The 19453-nt window shown below is 37.7% G+C and overlaps 1 pseudogene; it reads left to right on the forward strand.

Annotated features, from left to right (window-relative positions):
* Window positions 1–14627: 14627 nt before the first annotated feature.
* Window positions 14628–14726, forward strand: LOC124076181 (U6 spliceosomal RNA; annotated as a pseudogene).
* Window positions 14727–19453: the final 4727 nt, after the last annotated feature.

The following is a 19453-nucleotide window of genomic DNA, read 5'->3' on the forward strand; positions in this document are numbered from 1 at the left end:
TCTGCCATCCTTCATTGGAACATTTTCTTTCCTCTTGAGATACAGCAAGTAATAAGTCTGGCATTCATCTTTGTGTAGGATTAAGGGGAAAAAAAGGAATTATGTGCAAGAGCTTGGATTTTTGGAGTCACAGAGAATTGGGATTGAATCCTAACCCCTCTAATTAACAGCTGTGTGAATTTGGGCAAGTTATTTAACCTCTTTGAACTTCACTAGCAGAATAATGGGTGAAACAGAACTGCTCTCAATTGAGCAGTGGCAGGGTCAGTGGCTAATGGCTCTCTCTAGCAATGCCAGCTGGTGTTAACTCCTGATAGAGTGCCAAAAAGAAAGCTAACCATTCACACTGTTAAAATTAGCCTCCCACCAGCATAGCTCTAATATCCTGAAAAGACGCCTGTTAACTTCGTGGCCTTGAATTGCATTACTAAGGCTCCTGTTTATACAGCCTTAGTCAAATCAACCAGGAATCAAAAAAGAACAGGGAAAAAAAATTGCCCCTCTACACCTTGAACTACTGTATCTTCTAGAATTTTAAAGAAACTACACTGACAATTTATAGTTTCTGCATTTCCCTCCCCTTTCCTCTCCTGGCCTCCAGTTCTCTGCAGCACACTTTAGGTATTGACCCAGTGTAGGTGAAGTTGGTTCAAAGAAGATGAGTAGAAGCATTGTGTGTCATGGTCTTATATATAGAAAACCCAAAGACTACACCAACATACTATTAGAACTCACAAACAAATACAGCAAAGTTGCAGGACTCATAGTCAACACACAAAAATCAGTAGCTTTGTTATCCACCCATAGCAAATTATATCTGAAATAGAAATCAGGAAATCAATCCCATTTATAATAGCTACAAAATAGTTGCTGAGAGATAATTTTAACCAAAAAAGTGAATATTTCCATAATTAAAAATATATTGGGGCTGGGGTTGTGGCTCAGTGGTATAGTACTCACCTAGCCTAGCACATGTGAGGCCCAGGGTTCAAACCTCAGCACCACATAAAAATGAAATAAAGATATTATGTCCACTTACAACTAAAAAATAAATATTTTAAAAAAATAAAACACCAGTGAAAGTAATTGAAGAGGACATACACAAAAATTGGAAAAACATCTCATATTCATAGTGTGAAAAAAATCAGTGTTATTAAAATATCCATACTATCCAAAGGGAACTGTAGATTCAAGGCAATGACATTCTTCACAAAATTAGAAAAAAAAAAAAAAAAGCAAACCTAAAACTTGTATGAAACTACGAAAACAATCAAACAAAACAAAATGGATTAAGATTTAAATTATTTGAATTTATCTGAAACTATAAAATTACTAAAAGAAAACAGGGAAGCCCTTCAGGACATTGGAATGGACAAGGAATTTTTGAACAAGGCTCCCAAAGTGCAGGAAACAAAAGCAAAAATAGAGAAATGAAAGTATTCAAATTAATATCTGTATAGCAAAGGCAAAAATCATCAGATTGAAAAGACAAATTACAAAATGGGGAGAAAATATCTGTAAACTATACTTCTGACAAGGGGTTGATATCAATAATATATAAGGAATTCCAAAAACTAAATAGCAAAAAATAAATAAGTAAGTAACCCAGTTGAAAAATGGGCAATAGACCTACACAGACATATCTCAAAAGAAGACATTAAATGGCCAATAGTATGTGAAAAAAAAAATTGCCCACCATCACTAATCATCAGGGAAATGGAAATCAAAACCAAATGAGATGTCACCTCACTCCAGTAAGAATAGATACCATCACAATGACAAAAGATAACAAGTGTTGTCAAAGATGTGAAGAAAAGGGAAGCCTTGCCCACTGTTGGTGGGAATGAAAATTAGTAAGGCCTTTATGGAAGACTACTGTGCTACCACCACCACCGCAACTACTACTTGTAGGGTCCTCAAACCATTAAAGATAGAGCTGCCATATAATACAGCAATCCACTACTGGGTGTCCAAAGAAAATATTGGTTTCTGTCTTAAAATTGTACATTAATAATATCACACTTTATCAATGGACTACCTCCTTTCTTAACTCAACAAAAACTGTTTTGCATTTTGTTCATTTTGATGCATACAGAGTTGTCAAGTAATTTTAATTGTTGTATATTTTATATGAATATGCCAAAGTTTATCCATTAGTTCTTGTGAGTGGACATTTAGGTTGTTTCAAATTTCACTACTATCAATAATGTGTCACTAATTGCTTTTGCTTTTTAGATCTTAGAATTGGCAAAAGTTTTTCTGGGCTGAATCCTAGATATGAAAGTTCTAGGTCTTAGAGTACTTGCATTGTCAACCTCAGTAATGACAAATTGCTCTTCAATTTGCTTGTGCTGTTTTCTATTTCCTCATTCTCTCTCTTAACATTTAGTATTATCAGACTTTTTTTTGATAATCAGATGTATGTCAACTAGTATTTTATTTTATGTTTGCAGTACAGGGGATTGACTCCAGTGGTACTCTACTACTGAGCTACATTCTTGGCCCTTTACAAAAAAATTTTTTTGTTTATTATTTATTTATTTTGAGAAAGGGTCTTGTGAAATTGTCCAAGCTAGTTTTGAATTTGTGATTGTCCTGCCTTCAACATTTCAAGTGGTTAGGATTATAGGCATGAGCCACTCACCTGGCTTTTATTGCTCATTTTAAATCTACATTTTCCTTATTACTCAAGAGGTTGAGTACATACCTGATTATTGATCATTTGGGATCCTTGTATATGAATTGCTCTTTCACTTCTTTTGCTATTTTAAAAATCTTCTGCATCATTATAAGGTTGTTGTATTTACATATTCTGGATACTAGATGGATTATATTTTGTCAAGCAAGTTTTAATTATTTATGTAATTGAATGTCTACTGATCTACATAACCAGATCTTTTCCTTCAGAGTTTGTGCTTTGGGTCTTATTTAAGAAATCTCTCCTTTTCTCAATGTCATTAAAATATTGTGATATTTTTCTAAATATTTTCAAGTTTATATTTCATATTTAGATCTTTAATTTGCCTGAATTTGTTTTTGTGTAAAATGATGCAGGAATCTCATTTATCTTTTTCCATATGATTAGATAACTGTCCTGCCAGTATTTATATCTCTGTGAATCTTTTATGGGACTTCTATTGATTTTACTAGTGTTTTGGTGACACAATGAGCCATGCTATTCAATTACTCTGGCTTTATAACAAGTTTTTCTTTCCTGTGAAACAAGTGCCCTTTCTTATTTGAAAATTACCTTGCCTTTTCTTTATTCTTTCGTATGAATTTTAAGATCAGCCTGTCAAAATCCATGAAAAATCTTGTAAGGAGCTGGGGATATAGCTCAGTTGGTAGAATACTTGCCTCACATGCATAAGGCCCTAGGTTCAATCCCTAGCACCACCAAAAAACAACCCTCTAGGGATTTCAACTGTGATTGTCTCAATCTGGGAGAAATGGTCATTGATAAAATGACAATTCTTATGATTTTTGTATATGCTCTATTTTCCATTTATTTAGGTTTTCTTATGTGTTCTTTGCTGAAATTGTATACTTTTCTCCATTAGGATCTTTATATCCTTTTTTTTGTTGTTGTTCTTAGGTGATTTTTTAAATTAATTTTTAAATTAATTTTAATTAGTTATACATGACAGTAGAATGTAGTCTTTGTATTTTTTGTTAAATTAATTTATTTATAGGGGCTGGGGATGTGGCTCAAGCGGTATCGCACTCGCCTGGCATGCGTGCGGCCCGGGTTCGATCCTCAGCACCACATACAAAGATGTTGTGTCTGCCAAAAACTAAAAAAAAATAAATATTAAAAATTCTCTCTCTCTCTTTAAAAAAATTAATTTATTTTAGCAATTATTTGTTGCTATATTTTAAGAATTTAATTGATTTAGTATCTGTTACAGTTTAAATATTAAATGTCTCTCTAAGGTTCACATCTTGAAGGCTTGGTCCTCAGCCTGTGGCACTACTAGGAGGTTTGGGAAACTTCAAAGTTTAGGGCCTAGTTGGAGGAAGTTAAGTCTTTTGGGAGTATATTATTGAGATCCTGGCCCCTTCCTCTTCTCTTTGCTTCCCAGCAGCCATGAAGCAAACAGTTTTCCTCTACCATGCACTCCCACCATGATATACTGTGTTGATACAGGCCCAAAGCAACAGGGCCAAGCAACCATGGACTAAAACCTTTGAAATCATGAGCCAAAATAAACCTTTCCTTTTTTCAAAGTACATCATCTTAGGTATTTTGTCACAGTGGTTGGAAACTGACTAGGATAGTACTGTAAACTTGTATTTGGCAGCCCTGCATGATATTTTTCTTTTTAATTATTACTTTTTTTCCATACTGGGGATAGAACCCAGGCCCTTGTACATGCTTAGCAAGTGCTCTAGTGCGAAGCTACATCCCTAGCTGCCATCCCTAGCTGCTCATGCCCTCACTTTTTTTTTTTTTTTTGAGACAAGTTCTCTTGAAATTGCCAGGATGGCCTTGAACTTTCGATCTTCCTGCCTCAGCCTCCCAAGCAGCCAGGATTACAGATGTGCACCACCATGCCTGGTTACCCTGCATTATCTTACATGTTCTAATGGGTTCTAACATTCTTAGACCAATATTCTTTTGGGTACCATGTGTATTTCAAAGTTAAAAATAATTTTAAAGTCATGGTTAAAACTCTGGAAATTCTGAAGTTACAGATAAATAGATCATCTGGAATTGTATTCATCCTTTGCAATTCTTTTGTCTCTTTTTAAATTTTTGTGGTTTCTTCATTTCATTCCTCTACAACCACACACCCACATGTTGAATAGAGCTTCTAGGGATCTGTCTGTACATAGTTTTAATAGTCAAGTAATACTACAAGATTCTGAAGAAAAAACAGCTTGTTTAATAATTATAACCAGATAAATAGTTTCACAGAAGAGCCAAACATGCCTTTTTTTCTGTTCTTATAATGCTATGGATTGAACCCAGGCCTTTGACATGCTAAGCAGATGCTCTATTACTGGCTTCCTTTCCAGCTCTCTTCTTGGCATTTATAATGCATCTAATAACTCCAAAATAAGATTCTCTATTGCTTCTTTGATTCTGATTTTCATTTTTAGAGGTGGCATACTAGGGATTGAATCCAGGGAGCTATATCCCAGCCCTTTTATATATTTTATTTAGAGACAGGGTCTCACTAAGTTGCTTAGGGCCTTGCTAAGTTGCTAAGGCTACCTTTGAACTCTTGATCTTCCTACCTCAGCCTCCTGAGCTGCTGGGATTATAGGCATGCACCACTGCACCCAATTGCTTCTGATTTTTATGTTGGAAGTTTACCTTATAGATGTGATGATTATTGGCTATTCATTTCACATTTAAAGAGTGACTGATGGATATCACTTTAGGGTTATCTATTTGTGCTACAAATGTTAGTATTTTTTTCCTTGGCTGTTCCATTGTGTTGGCATGGGGATGGGATAATGGGAAGGAGTTCAGGAAATGGGGCTGGAGATTTCATCTTTTAATATACAGATTTTAATTTAGCCCTTTTGTATATTTATGGGTGTGGGTACTGGGAATTGAACCCAGGGGTGTTCTACCACGGAGTTATATCTACAGCTTTTTTTTGTTTTTTATTTTGAGACAGGGTCTCACTAAGTTGCCCAGATTAGTTTCTAACTTGTGATCCTCCTGCCTCAGCCTCCCAAGTCACTGGAATTATAGGTATGTGCCACTGTGCCTGGCTTCTGTAGGTATTTTTAATCCAGCCTGTTACCATGTCAAGATCCTGGGATCCAGCTCTCCTTCACAGCTCTCTTTACTGTGGCTTCCCCACAGTAAACCTTAAGTGGTATTTCAGGAGTAAAGTGGGGTGGCGTCACCTGCCTATGTGAGAGATTTGGCAAAGGATCATATGTTAAATCATTTTTTCATTTCAGTGCCCTACCTCTTCCTCCTGTTTAAAGTTATAACCAATTCTTGAATATACGTAGGGTTCTATTTTTTAAATCTTATTTTGAAATTTTTTAAAAATAAAAATTGTTAGCCAGGCGCAGTGGTGCATGCCTGTAATCCCAGTGGCTTGGGAGACTGAGGCAGGAGAAGCACAGTTCAAAGCCAGCCTCAGCAAAAGCCAGGTACTAAGCAACTCAGTGAGACTCTGTCTCTAAGTAAAATACAAAAAGGGCTGGGGATGTGGCTCAGTGGTTGAGTGCCCCTGAGTTCAATCCACGGTACCAAAAATAAATAAATAAATAAAAATTGTTATTAATACAGAACACTGAAAAATAGCATTTTAATACTTGTAAATATATTCCCCTCTCCCATTATCTTGTTATCTTTGACCTTGTCTATTTGATGTTTGTTATGCAGAAGATTTGCTTGTTTTTTAAAATGAAGTTTTCAAAAGTTATGGCTTCTGCTTTTTTTTTGTTATATTTATCAAGTATTTTCCAAAGTATAAAAAAATTTTGTCCTGTCTTCCAAACTTTATAGTCTTTCTATTTTGTGGGGAGGGGGTCGAATCTGGAATTTATTTTGCTGTATGCTATCAGATAATGGTAGATACCTAACATTATTTTCCCCCATTTGTCTATCTAGAGTTTCTGCATAATACTTGAATTGTTTATCATTTTTTGATGATTTAAAATCCCATTTTTAAGAAGGGGAGGGGAAGACGGGAGGGAAAAGTGGCGATCATGAAGAAATCAACTTCGGGGCTGGGGTTGTGGCTCAGCGGCAGAGCGCTCATCTAGTATGTGTGAGGCCCTGGGTTCGATCCTCAGCTCACATAAAAATAAATAAAATAAAGGTATTGTGTCCAAGTACACCTTAATAATATTTAAAAAAAAAAGAAAAGAAATCAACTTCTATGTGTGTACGAATTTGTTGGGATGATCCCCACTACTGTGTATAACCATAAAGCTCTAATAAAAAAAGACAAAAAAATAACAAAATAAAATGCCATTTTTACATTAAATTCTCATTTGAATTAAGATCCTTTCTAAGTTTCTTTTTCATCGTTTTTAAAAATACATGCTCCATTTATCACACTATTTCAATGATTATTGTAGTTTAATAATAGGCTTAACTATCTGGCTTGCTAATTTGGGGTTTAATAATAGGTTTGCTATCTTCCTACAGTGATCTGGAGAATATTCCAGTAAATGCTCAGGTCAAATGCCTCACAGTAATCCTTTTTCTTTCAACATAAACTACATCCAATCTATCAGCAAATCTGCTCCATTCTACCTTCAAAATATTTCCTGAATCTGACCAATTCTCTTCCACTCTATCCTGAGCAAAGCCACCACCATTTCCCTCATCTGCATTATTATAATAGCCTCCCTATTGGTTTCCTTGCTTCTGTGTTTAGTGCCACCGCTACCAGTTCAGTCTCTGTAGAGAAGCCTAGGTTGTTTGTAAATCAGAGGTCAATGTCTTGTTCAACAGTCTTCAGTGTAACGTTTCATCTTATTCAAGAGTAAAAGCGAAGTTCTCTCCTTGGCCAACACAGTCCTAACGACCTCTTTGACCTCATCCTCTCCTACTCCCTCCATCACTCAGCTCCAGACCCAGGAGCCTCCTTGATTTTCCTCAAACACATAAGCACACTAAGCACAATCTGGCCATTCCTGCTACTTGGAACTTGCTTCCCTCAGATACCATTCAGGTTGGTGGCAGAGATAGAAGACGGAGAAAGTGTAAATGGTTCATGTCATAATTTCTTTTTTCTTTTCTTTTCTTTCTTTCTTTTTTTGGTGGGTGTGCTGGAGTTGAACCCAGAGTCTTATACACACTCAGCACTTGCTGCCACTGAGCTTTACCCACAGCCAACCCCTCATGTCATAATTTCTTATTATGTGTCTTATTATGTGTCTTATCCAGACACACAGAAAATTAAATCTACCTCATAATAAAAAATAACAACTAAAACAAAAATATGAACTGTTCAAATAGAAGAAACACACATATCAAGACAAAATGAGCATAGAACGTATAGTGAAATATTATTTTAAAAATGAAGCTAAAAGCCAAACACAGTGGATCATACCTGTAATTCCATGTACTTGGGAGGCTGAGATAGGAGGATCAGAAGCTTGAGGCAAGGGCAACTTGGCAAAACCCTGTCTCAAAATTAAAACAAACAAACAAACAAAACAAAACAAATAAACAAAACCAACCAACCAACTAAACAAACAAACAAAACAACAACTGGGGATGTGGCTTAGTGGTAAAATACTTGCCTAGCATGCACAGGCTCTGGGTTCAGGTTCAATTCCCCATATAACAGCAACAAAAAGAAGTCAAGAACAGGAAATTAAAAAAGCTATTGAACTATGACTCATCTGATATATTCAAGAATCTAAATATGCTAAAGTCTACTTATTATAGAAAGAATCATGTGGTGGCACATGCTTGTAACCCCAGCAATATGGGAGGCTGAAGCAGGAGGAGCCCAAGTTAGAGTACAGTTTCAGCAATATAGCAAGACCCTGTCTGAAAATAAAGTAAAAAGGGCTAGGAATGCAGCAGTGGTGGAGTGTCCCATTGTATACATTTCATACAGAGCACTATTTTTTTTTCCAGTATTGGGGATCAAATCCAAGGATGATCTACCACTGAGGTATGCATCCCCGGACCATTTTATTTTTTATTTTGAGCCCAGGTCTTGCTAAATTGCCCAGGCTGGCCTCAAACTTGATCCTCCTGCCTCAGATCTCCTGAGTCATTGGGATTACAGTTATGCACCATGTTGCCCAGCTTTAGAGCACTAGACTAAAAGTACTAAGAAAACTTGAAAACAAAAGGATTAACAAAGACATTCTAAGAAAATACAAGTCAAAAGAAAATAGCCTGTGCTAGGAATATAGCTCTGTTTACTAGCATGTGCAAAGCCCTAGGTTCAATTCCCAATGTTTTAAGAAATAAACAAAACAAAGAGTGAGAGAGCATATCATGCAAATGAAATAACACAAGCAAAGACACAGAGGCAAAAATGTGGATGCATATGCTGGGGAAAACATATGAACAGAGATTAAATATAAGGCAGGAATTAGGAGGTAGTATATGGTAAGACAAAAAAGTTAGGGGTATAGCATGAAGGACCTTGGGTATCCAGGTGAGGAGTTCAGATTAAGTCCATTAATTAATGGACATAGTTGATAAATGTACTAGAATTTCAGATTTTTTAAAAATAGGCTAATCAAAAGACAGGAAAGACTAGGTATGATGGCACATGCCTGTAATCCCAGCAACTCTAGAGGCTGAGGAAGGAGGATGGCAAGTTCAAAGCCAGCCTCAGCAATTTAGAAAGGCCCTAAGCAATTTAGTGAGAGCCTGTCTCAAAATAATAATAATAATAATAATAATAATAATAATAATAATAATAATAATAAAGAGCTGGGGATGTGGCTCAGTGGTAAAGTGCCCCGGGGTTCAATCCCCAGTACAAGGAAAAAAAAATAGATAGGGAAGCCAGACATGGTGGTACATATCTGTAATCATAGCTATTAAGGAGGCTGAGGCAGTAAGATTCAAATTCAAGGCCAACCTGGGGAATTTAGCAAGACCCTGTCTCAAAATAAAAAGGACTGGGGATGTAGTTAGTGGTAGTGTGCAAGGCCCTGGGTTCAATTTACTGTACTAAAATAAACAAACAAAATAACAACAACAAAAAAGGACAATGGAAATGTATTTTACTTTGGATATTTTATTGTGGAGTGTCAATAGACTTCCAACTGCTTAGAGCCTTTCTCTCTGCACCCAATTTGCTTCTCTGAGGTCATCATGACTAACAGAGGTAAACATTATAGTGAATATTTAATCACCATTATCAGCACTCTGATTATTGATTGATGCTTTGTTAGAAGGCTAGATAATGGTCTATCCTGAGGGAGAACAGATGGAGTCCTTGAAAAAATAACTGATGGAGAGTAAAAAGATTGTGTAGCAAAGTGAGCATTGGGAAGAACTGAAATTGAGAGGAGCCAGAATTATAATAACAAATAATAACAAAACTTCTTGGCACTGATTATGTATCATACCTTTGTGTTTTAAGTGTATTATCTGATTTGTTCCTTGCAATAACCCTTTGAAGTAGCTATTGCCTTTCCTGTTTTACACATACAGGGTTGGAGATTCAGAGGGTTAACTAATTTGAAAAGGGTCACACAGGTGCTATAAGAAAGGTGGGGCCGACATTGACGGACAGCTTTATCTGTCAGTGGTTACTCAAATAGGAAGTCGAAAAAAAGAAGCAAAAGAAATGCACTGTATCTTCTTTCTGCAACAAATAAAGGATGAAACAGAAACAAAAAAAAACAGGGAGAGAAATTTTGCAGTTATCTGAAGAGGACAAAAGGCCAAAGGGAACTCAAATATTGTTGGGATACCTGCTATGTTACTGGAATATAAAAAAGGAAGATGGGAAGTCTCAGAAGAAAAAAATACTTGATCAGAAATCTCTGCAAGGATTATCTGTTGCTAGGATTAGTTTCCAAGTCAGTTGGTTTTCAGGGATTATGCAGGTGAAAGGTTGATGTAAAAATCCCATTTTGCGAACTTTCATGTCTTAAAAGTGATGAAGGAGTATGTTGTGAGGCTTGTGGTTTATGTGTGAAGAAATATCTGAAGGAGTAATGAGATCTAAAAACAGTTTTTGCAGGAAATAGCATTAAGCAGCAAGCCAGAGACTGCTCACATATGTTATTTTTCAGAAGTGAAATTGCTGTTAGAGAAAATATGATTAGGTGGAAGACATTCTGTGGTAAATCAACGTAATATATTCCAGGGCAGTTTTCATATGCAACAGGGGAATATGAAGGTTTTGTGGCACTGGGACAAGTAAGTCCTAAAATAAACCCTCTGAAATCTTATATCCAATTAGAGACTATTTCAGATGTTGTGGACACTGAGATCTGTGTCATAAATGCAAGTTCAGAGAGCGTGTCAGTTTGGATCTGTCAAAGGACAAAATTGCAACAATTGAAAGATCTTAATTGGCTTTATTTTCAATTCTAGAATAGAAGAACCACATTTCATTCTATAAAGTATAATAAGTGTTCTGATGAGTTGAGCAGAGGAAGCTAGTTTTATAGGCAAAAATGCTGAAAAAAGCAGAAACAAAGAACAAAAAAATGGAGAGGTCATTTCAAAGTTCCTTTCCTTGACAGGAGGGTGGAGGGGGGTAGGGGAAGACAGAAAAATAGAAAAATAATTGAAGGAAAGAGAAAGAAAATTAGATGCCCAAATTTCAAATCCCTTATATACAGTAGCATATTAGTTACATATAACTTAGGAACATCCTAACATATACTTTAAATCTAGGTTACTTATAATGCTTAATTCAATATAAATGCTAGGTAAATAGTTATTATACTGGATTATTTAGGGGATAATGACTTCAAGGGTCATAATCCCAGTGACTAGGGAGGCTGAGGCAAGAAGATTGCAAATTTGAGACCAGTTTCATCGATTTAAAGAAACTCTGTTTCAAAATGAAAAAAAAAAAATTAAAGGGGCTGGGGATGTGGCTCAGTGATAGATCACTTCCTGTTCCATCCCCAGTACTGCAAAATAAATAAATAAATAAAAATAAAATAAATTTTAAAAAGGAAATATGAGAAGGAAAACAGTGTACATGTACACGTTCAGTGCCAATGTATGTTCCCACCCCTGCTTTTTTGGATGTCAGTGATTAAACTCAGGGCATTGTGCATTCCCAGAAAAATTTCAATCTGTGGTTGGTCTCATCTGTGGATTCAGAACTTGCAGATATGGAAGGGTAGACTATATTTACATGTTTGTGTATGATAAAAGAGATGACCTATTGCTGCAGAGAGCATGCAGGACTTCAAGTCAGCATATAGCGATTTTGACTCCCACTCTCCCGTTGTGTGAACTTGGCAAGGCACCTAAGTTTTCAGGCTCTCTATAACTCGAAGACCAACAAACACTACCTGCTACCTCACAGGGTTGCTGTGACAATCAACTGAGATAATATAGAAAACTATTTTGTGATATCCATAAAACTCTGTACCAATATGATAGTGTTTATAGTCAGGTTCTTATGAATCATCTGATTTAAACAGAAAGCCCAAATAACTGAGAATAAAGAAAATTTAATGGCCTTTGCATAAGAGGAAGCTGTCATGAAATTTCCATTTCATATGGAACTTTTCTTTCATTGCTGTGGCCTGTGTTCACACATGATTGAGGGTAAGGATATTTGGGCTAGCTTCAATGAACATGCAACTGTAACAGGTTCTTCTTTCCTTACTATGGGTTTGGTATTTCAAGAGCTAGCTCATGTTTGATTTTCTCCATGTGGTTGTGCGTGCATGGGTGTGTGCGTGTATGTGTGGTACTGGGGACTGATTCCAGGTCTTGCACATGCTAGGTAGTGATTTACCTCTGAGCTACAGTCATAGCCCTTTTTATTTCAAAACAGGGTCTTACTAAGTTGCCCAGGCTAGTCTCAATCTTGTGATCCTCCTGCCTCAGCCTCTTTAAGAGCTGGGATTACAGGTGTGTGCTACTATACCTTGCTCCAAGTACCCTTGTCCAACTATTGTAATTCAAAGAGCTCTTTCCTCTAGATCTCTCTGGACTTTTTGCATGCACATCTTCCTTCCTTCCTTCTTCTCTTTCTCCCTTCCTCCCTTTCTTCCTTTCCTTTCCTTTCTTGGTGTTGGGGATCAAAACCAGGACCTTTGAGCTACGTCCCTAGCCCTGTTCACTTCTTTTCTGATTGCATACTTCAGGCATTGATTTGTACCTCTAAAGTGACATTTATCTTGTAAGACATCATAAATACCGTATGTAAATACATGCAGAGAAAGAGATAAACATCTAGAAAGTTGACTCTTTGCTTTACCCTAGTCAAAAATTATGAATGTATGGAATCTTTCTTATCAAGCAGGAAAAGCCAAAGTCGTTACTCTTTGGAAATTAGAGGATTAAAGTTAGAGAAGTACGTTCCACACAGGAAGTATGTTATTTTATATATTTCCTACAGTTTAAGATGTATTTGAAGGCAGTGCAAGATTAGAAATTTTATTGGATGTTACATGTGGAGTTGCTTAAAGCTCTTATCCAAGCTGTGCATTTTTCTGTACTCACTGATAAAAGAACAGTCTGAGATCTGCTTGCATTTTTATTAAAAAACTTTTTTTTAAGATCTACTTGTTTGATCAGTTTACTGTAATATTTGATTCTGCCCATAGAGTTTACTGCATTCTCCCTTTGTTAGGATATTGATTAAAAACTTAGCTTGTTGAAACAGTTTATTTCAATGAAATGGCACAGTTATGTTAATCTCTGGTACTGTAGTCCTTCTACTCTTGATGATATATTTATGAGAAACTTACAAAATAAAGTCTTGAACCTACCTGTACTCTTATCTTGCATAGAAAGCTGCCGCCAGCACTCCCCCTGGTGGGCCTGGGGATTTCCAGAACTTTGCATCCCCCCTGGGCTTTCCTCCTAAGGAGCAGATATTAACCCAGCAGTCTGGAGGACAGTGGAGGGCACTAGAATATGAAGGAATGTTTGGGATACTTCTCTCAGTTCAAATTTCCAGCCTTGTCCCTTGCGTGGTATGTTGATTGCTTTTATACTTCTCCCTTTCTTCTTTGGGGTCTTTAGACAGTGTTGACCAAAGGGCATTGCAAATAAGGCAACCTTCCCTACCAAACCATTTAGAGTAGGCTGACTGTAGTTACAATGAGTTTCCGATTAAGAAAATGGCTTCTGTGAATTGAAAGTCATGACTCTGCAGGAGTAATGGTTCCTATAGCGTTCTGAAAGCTGCTGAACACCTGAATCTCAATGGCTAATGAATAATTAAGCACATGACCCGGTGTCCCTGGGCATTGTGTAAAGAGCACAAAACAAAAAATTGTAGGAGGCCATTGTTTTTGACTGAGCCACTGCACTGGGCCCAAAAGACTGAAGAGGCCAAAATGGAGCACTCATTGATAACTGCCACCTAATCAAAAGGGAAGTTAAAGGAAGCACATAGATCCCCCAAACGGACCAGTTTTTCTGATAACAGGAGATTCCAGTCTAGCTGAGTCAGCATAATTAGAAAGTGCCCCCTGCTTTACTTCTTATAAAGGAGTAACCCAGAGTTAGCAGTGTAGTTCAGTGGTAGAGTGCTTTCCTGGCATGCATGAGGTTCTGGGTTTGATCATCAGCAGGAAGGGGCATATAACCTGATGTTAACCAATCAGTTTTATCTAATTTTTATTTTTACTATTCTGTGTCCTTACTATCACCTTGTAACTCCCAGGCCCCCACTCTTCTGCTATTGCCCAGTGGGAGTTCTCATTTTACTTTGTAGAATGGAGGCTGACTTCATTTCATGAATCATTGATAAAAGCCAATTAGATCTATAACTAATTTGTTGTGATTTTGCCTTTTGACAAGTGCTTCATCTGCATTTAATTTTCATGACAGCTCTGTGAAATAGTCCTCATATCCCTATGTTATAAGAGCTTACAGAAGTTAAATTACCTGACCAAGAGCCCCCAGTTTTTTTGTTGGGATTCCCCCCAGGGAACTCATTAATGGGCAGTGAATACTGAGAATGTTTATGACATAAACTGATAAACTAATTTTCTTCAGAATTACATCATGGTATGTGCTTCTTCAGCAGCACATATATTAAAATTGGAATGATACAGAAAGATTAGCATGACCCCTGTACCTGCATGACATTTATGAAGTATTCCATATTTTCTAAAAAATTACTTTGTGGTATAGCTTCATCTATAATAGGCATCTGCACTTCTATGTTTATTGCAGCATTATTCATATTAGCTAAGAAGTGAAAACCATCTAAATGTCCATCAACTGAAGAATGGATAAAGAAAATGTGGTACATGTATGCATGGAATACTATTCATCCATAAAAAAGAATGAAATCCTGTCATTTACGACAACGTGGATAAAACTAGAGATCACTATGTTAAGTAAAATAAGCCAAACACAGAAAGGTGAGTACTGCTTGATCTCACTCATATGTGTAATCTAAAAAAGTTATGGAAGTTGAGAGTGGAATGGTGGTTAGCCGAGGCTGGGGAGAATAGGGAGGAAGGATGAGGAAAGGTTTATCAGTGGATTCTAAGTTATAGTTAGGTAAGATTAGGAAGGTCTGGTGTGCTATTGCACAGTAGGATGACAATAGATAACAATTATGTACTGTATATCTCAAAAAGCTATTCAATTTAATGTTCTCACCATAAGAGATCATAAATGTTTTGGAGAGAGATTTATTTAACCTGATTTAAACATCACACAATATATACATGTATTGAAACATCACAAGTTACTCCATTAATGTGTACAAAGTTAATGTTGCTATGTATCAATTAACAAATTTAAACACCTTAACACTATTTGTACTGAGATCACCAGACATTTCCACCTGCATCAGGTATTTCTTAATTAGGCAAAGACAACAATACATAGCCACCATTGATTTCACTTTTTTTTTTTTTTTTCCTCTCCAGGAAAGGGGTCATGGTTAAATGCAAGTCCTTTCAAGTTTTGGCCAAGACAAGGAAGACCAACCTCTTCTACCTCAGTTTAGTCCTTTTTCCTGCTTTCACTTGATGAGTCTGTTGCTTTTGTTCTTATCTCTTCCACTTCATGTCTCTAATCATCTTACTAATGGCCTGATTACTTGTCTTTTACACTAACTTTCCCCCCACACTAAGAGTTGAGTGGGGGATTGTGTGTTGACTAATTGATAAACTCAGTGAGGGTAGGGATTAATTTTGGTCTTGTTACCTGGCAAACAGTTGGTGTTCAATAATTATTTGTAGAAATCACTGTGGAAAGATCTTCTAACTTGAAAAAACTGATTTTATTTTTAAATCTCTTTCTCATACAGAAAATAGGGGACATTTGTAGAAAATTATCTTGGGAATGTTAACAAAATAAAATTAGCAATGGTCAATCATTTCTCTGTATTATGTAAGAAACCACTCTGAGTCTCTGTGCTGCTTTTAGCAGGTGACATGTTTTAGGGTAAGGAAGCCAAACTGGTATGTATTATGAGATACCATGATGGATGGGTAAATTCAGTATCTGTAACCCTCCTAGGGTAGGTATAATTCCCCTTTCACATGCTGAAAGAAAGAGAGAAAAGAAAGAGGTCATGTTGGTTAGGATCCTCAAGAGAAACAGAACCTAGAGGATGGAGAGAGACGGAGAGGGAGAGAAGGAGAGAGAGAGGAAGAGGGAGAGAGGCAAAAATAGATGTTTCATGAGGAATCTGCTCACCAGATTACAGAGGCTGACAAGATCTGTAGGGTGAGTCAGCAAGCCTGGGAGCCCCAGGAGAGCAGATGGTATAGTTTGTCTGAAGGCCAGCAGGCTTGAGACCCAGGGAGAGACCATTCAGTTCAAAGACAGGCAGTCAGGCAAGAAGAATTCTCTCTTCCTGGAGGACAGTCAGATTTTTGTTCTATTCAGGTCTCCAGAGGACTGCACAAGGCCCACCTACTCTAGGGAAAGCCATCTGCTTCATCCAATCTAACAATTAAAACGTTAAGCTCTTCCCCAAACACTCATAAACTCTCAGAAGAATATTTGACCCAATATCTGGGCACCCTGTGGTGACACATAAAATTAACCATCATAGAAGATAACTTCTTCAAGATTTTACCTAATGAAGAGTAGAGCAGGGATTTGAATCAAATCCGATTTAAAAACCTGTGATTGTTGCACCCATCCACCCTGCCCCAAGGAGGGAAAAAAAGTACCCAGCAGGCCTTCTAGGCTGACCAACACCAAAAAGTTTAGCCTTTTACCCAGCGGCAAGCAGACTCCCCAACCCCCACTTCTTCTCTTTGTACCACAGTATTTTTCCCCCCTTTATTAAAAACCTAGTCAACCATTTCCCCCAGACTACCCAGTGAAGGTATGGGAAAAGGAACATATAGGGTAGACATGAGAAAGAACAACGGGAAATGGAGAGAACATCTTCACATGCTGAAGAAGATGAGAAAGGCCACCAGCAGGCAGAGGGCCCTGCAACCTCTGAGAGGGAAAACCCAGAATGACATAGGAGAAAGGCCACTGCCGCAGAGGAGTGTTCCTGGCACCGCTGATGGCGAGGCAGCTGCTGATTGCTGTGTCCATGTCCCTTGAAAAGGTGCTGCTTTAAAAGCTGCGGCTAGGGACAAGTGAGGTCAGGGGAATGGGAGACTGCCAAGGTTCTGAAGCTGTCATCTGTCAGTGTCTGTTCATTTCAGCCTTGCTGCATAGAGCTGAAGGGTGCTCAGGACCAAGTAGGGAGTGGAGACGACCTGGGAGCAGGTGTTCCTTCTCCGGTGAGGGATTGTAGCAAGGAAGTTGCTGCCCAGTGTAGGGAAGACCCCCTGCCGTTGTTTCTTACAGTGCTGTCCATGGGTTTGAAAGAACCATGTACTGTATGTCCCCCTAAATATAATGCACCATGTGATACTGGCTTAAAATGAGCTACCCTGGAGAGCAGTTTTCCTTTTTTTTTTTTTTTTGGTGGTGGCTGTCAACCCAGGGCCTCATACATGCCAGACAAGTGTGTTACCACTGAGTTACAGCCCCAGCCCTGGATAGTGGTTTTTGTTGGTTGGTCTTTATACCACCAGTTTAGTTAGCCACAGGAATGTTGATTAGGTAACCTAAATAATAGCCAATCTTGTTAGGATAAGATAACTATTCAGTACATTTTCAGTATGGAAAAGAAGTATCAGGGTTTGGGGAAGAATAAACAGAAATACTTTTTGGCAATTATCTTTGTGACTTTTAAAAATTGCATTCAAATCTATTAATTGAAACAAGTTTTATTGAACATCTTCTATGTGCTTGTAACTGTTCTAGGTACTGAGAATACCTTAATGCTCAAAATTTGACTTATTATTTCTTTCTCACGAGTTAAACATCAGTAAGTCCTGGAACATTACTACCAATGATTTCCCAAACCAGCTGCCAAAACTATCAGGAAATTATAGATATGTAAACTGTTATTAAGGGATCAAATTTTGAGGGGTACAATGTTACTTCAGGACCAGGGACTCAAGTCAGGTGTATATCCTGCTGACAATTTTAAAATATAAAATGTAGCTTATGGTTTAATATTTTCATTATCAGAGATTCCACACTAGGTGGCGTCCCGGGTCACGACTGAAGCAGTAAAACAGCAATTTAAACATTATATGGGCTTCCATGCTAGAAGCAGTTTCCTTCTGGATTCTAAGAGAAATAATATTGAGAGAAAGGGATCTGGACACAGTGGCACAAGCCTGGAGTCCCATTGACTCAGGAGGCTGAGGCAAGATGATTGCAAGTTCAGGGCCAGTCTGGGCACTTAGTGAGACCCCGTCTCAAAATAAAAATAAAAAGGGCTGGGGATGTAGCTCAGTGGTAGAGTGCCCCTGGGTTCCACCCTCAGTACCCAGAAATGGGAGAGGATGGAGGTGAGGGTGGGGGCAGGGAGAAAGGAATGAGGTTGCATTAAGTGATGATCACACCGCTCTTTAAGGGATGAGAAGTGGAAAGTGAAATCTACTACATTGGAAAAATGATGGCTGAGAAATTTAAAAACTAAAACCACAGTATTAAGGTGAAAACACAGCCTTCTCTAGAATGAGAGGAACACTGTGTTAAGAAATGTTAGGATAAAGAAGAAGGATTACTGTACAGGGACAGATTATATAAGTGAACTTCACCTTTCATGGTTGGGAGGTTTTGAAATGAATTTAACAGATTCAACTAAGCTTAATGGATGACAGAGCCAGAAGAGACATCATCTCTCCTGTCTGACATACACAGAGGAGCCTCTGTCTAACCCAGTAGTGAACATGTTGTAGGCAGTATTACCTAACAAAGCTGGGAATCTGTACAACCCTGTGATATTTACATAATCTCACGTTAAGCTTCAGATCTTGATAGAAATTGACTTATGGATATCCTGAGATAGTTTGGAAGAACTAGAAAGGAGTATGTTATTCTCAGATGCAGGTATTACTAAAAGTGAGGAGTGTCTCACAAAATGCTTGGCTGACATTTTAAGCTTGGCATTCTTCTGGTCCATGTTTGAGGCTTAGTCTTTCCACTTTCCTGGTAACTTCAGCTAATATATGCATTTCCTTTATTTATGAAACTTTTTTTTTTTTTTTGTGGTGCTGGGAATCAAACCCAGGGCCTTGCACATGCTAGGCACTCTACCATTAAGCTATGTCCCCAGCCCAGATTTCTTTTTTTACTTTTTATAGTACTAGGGATTAGGCCCTTTACTAGGGAGCTGCATCCCCATCCCCCTTTTTTTGAGACAGGGTCTAAGTTGCTGAGGCTGGCTTTGAATTTGTGATCCTCCTGCTTCAGTTCTTCAAGTTGCCCCAGCCCAGATTTCTTGTTTAGGTACAAAAGAGGCACTTCACCACTGAGCCACATCTCCAACTCTTTTTGTTTTGAGACAAG

This window comes from Marmota monax, unplaced genomic scaffold, assembly GCF_021218885.2.
Source record: "Marmota monax isolate L192 unplaced genomic scaffold, Marmota_monax_Labrador192_F-V1.1 WCK01_AAM20220418_F8-fsc00019, whole genome shotgun sequence".
In the NCBI taxonomy this organism is placed as follows: Eukaryota; Metazoa; Chordata; class Mammalia; order Rodentia; family Sciuridae; genus Marmota; species Marmota monax.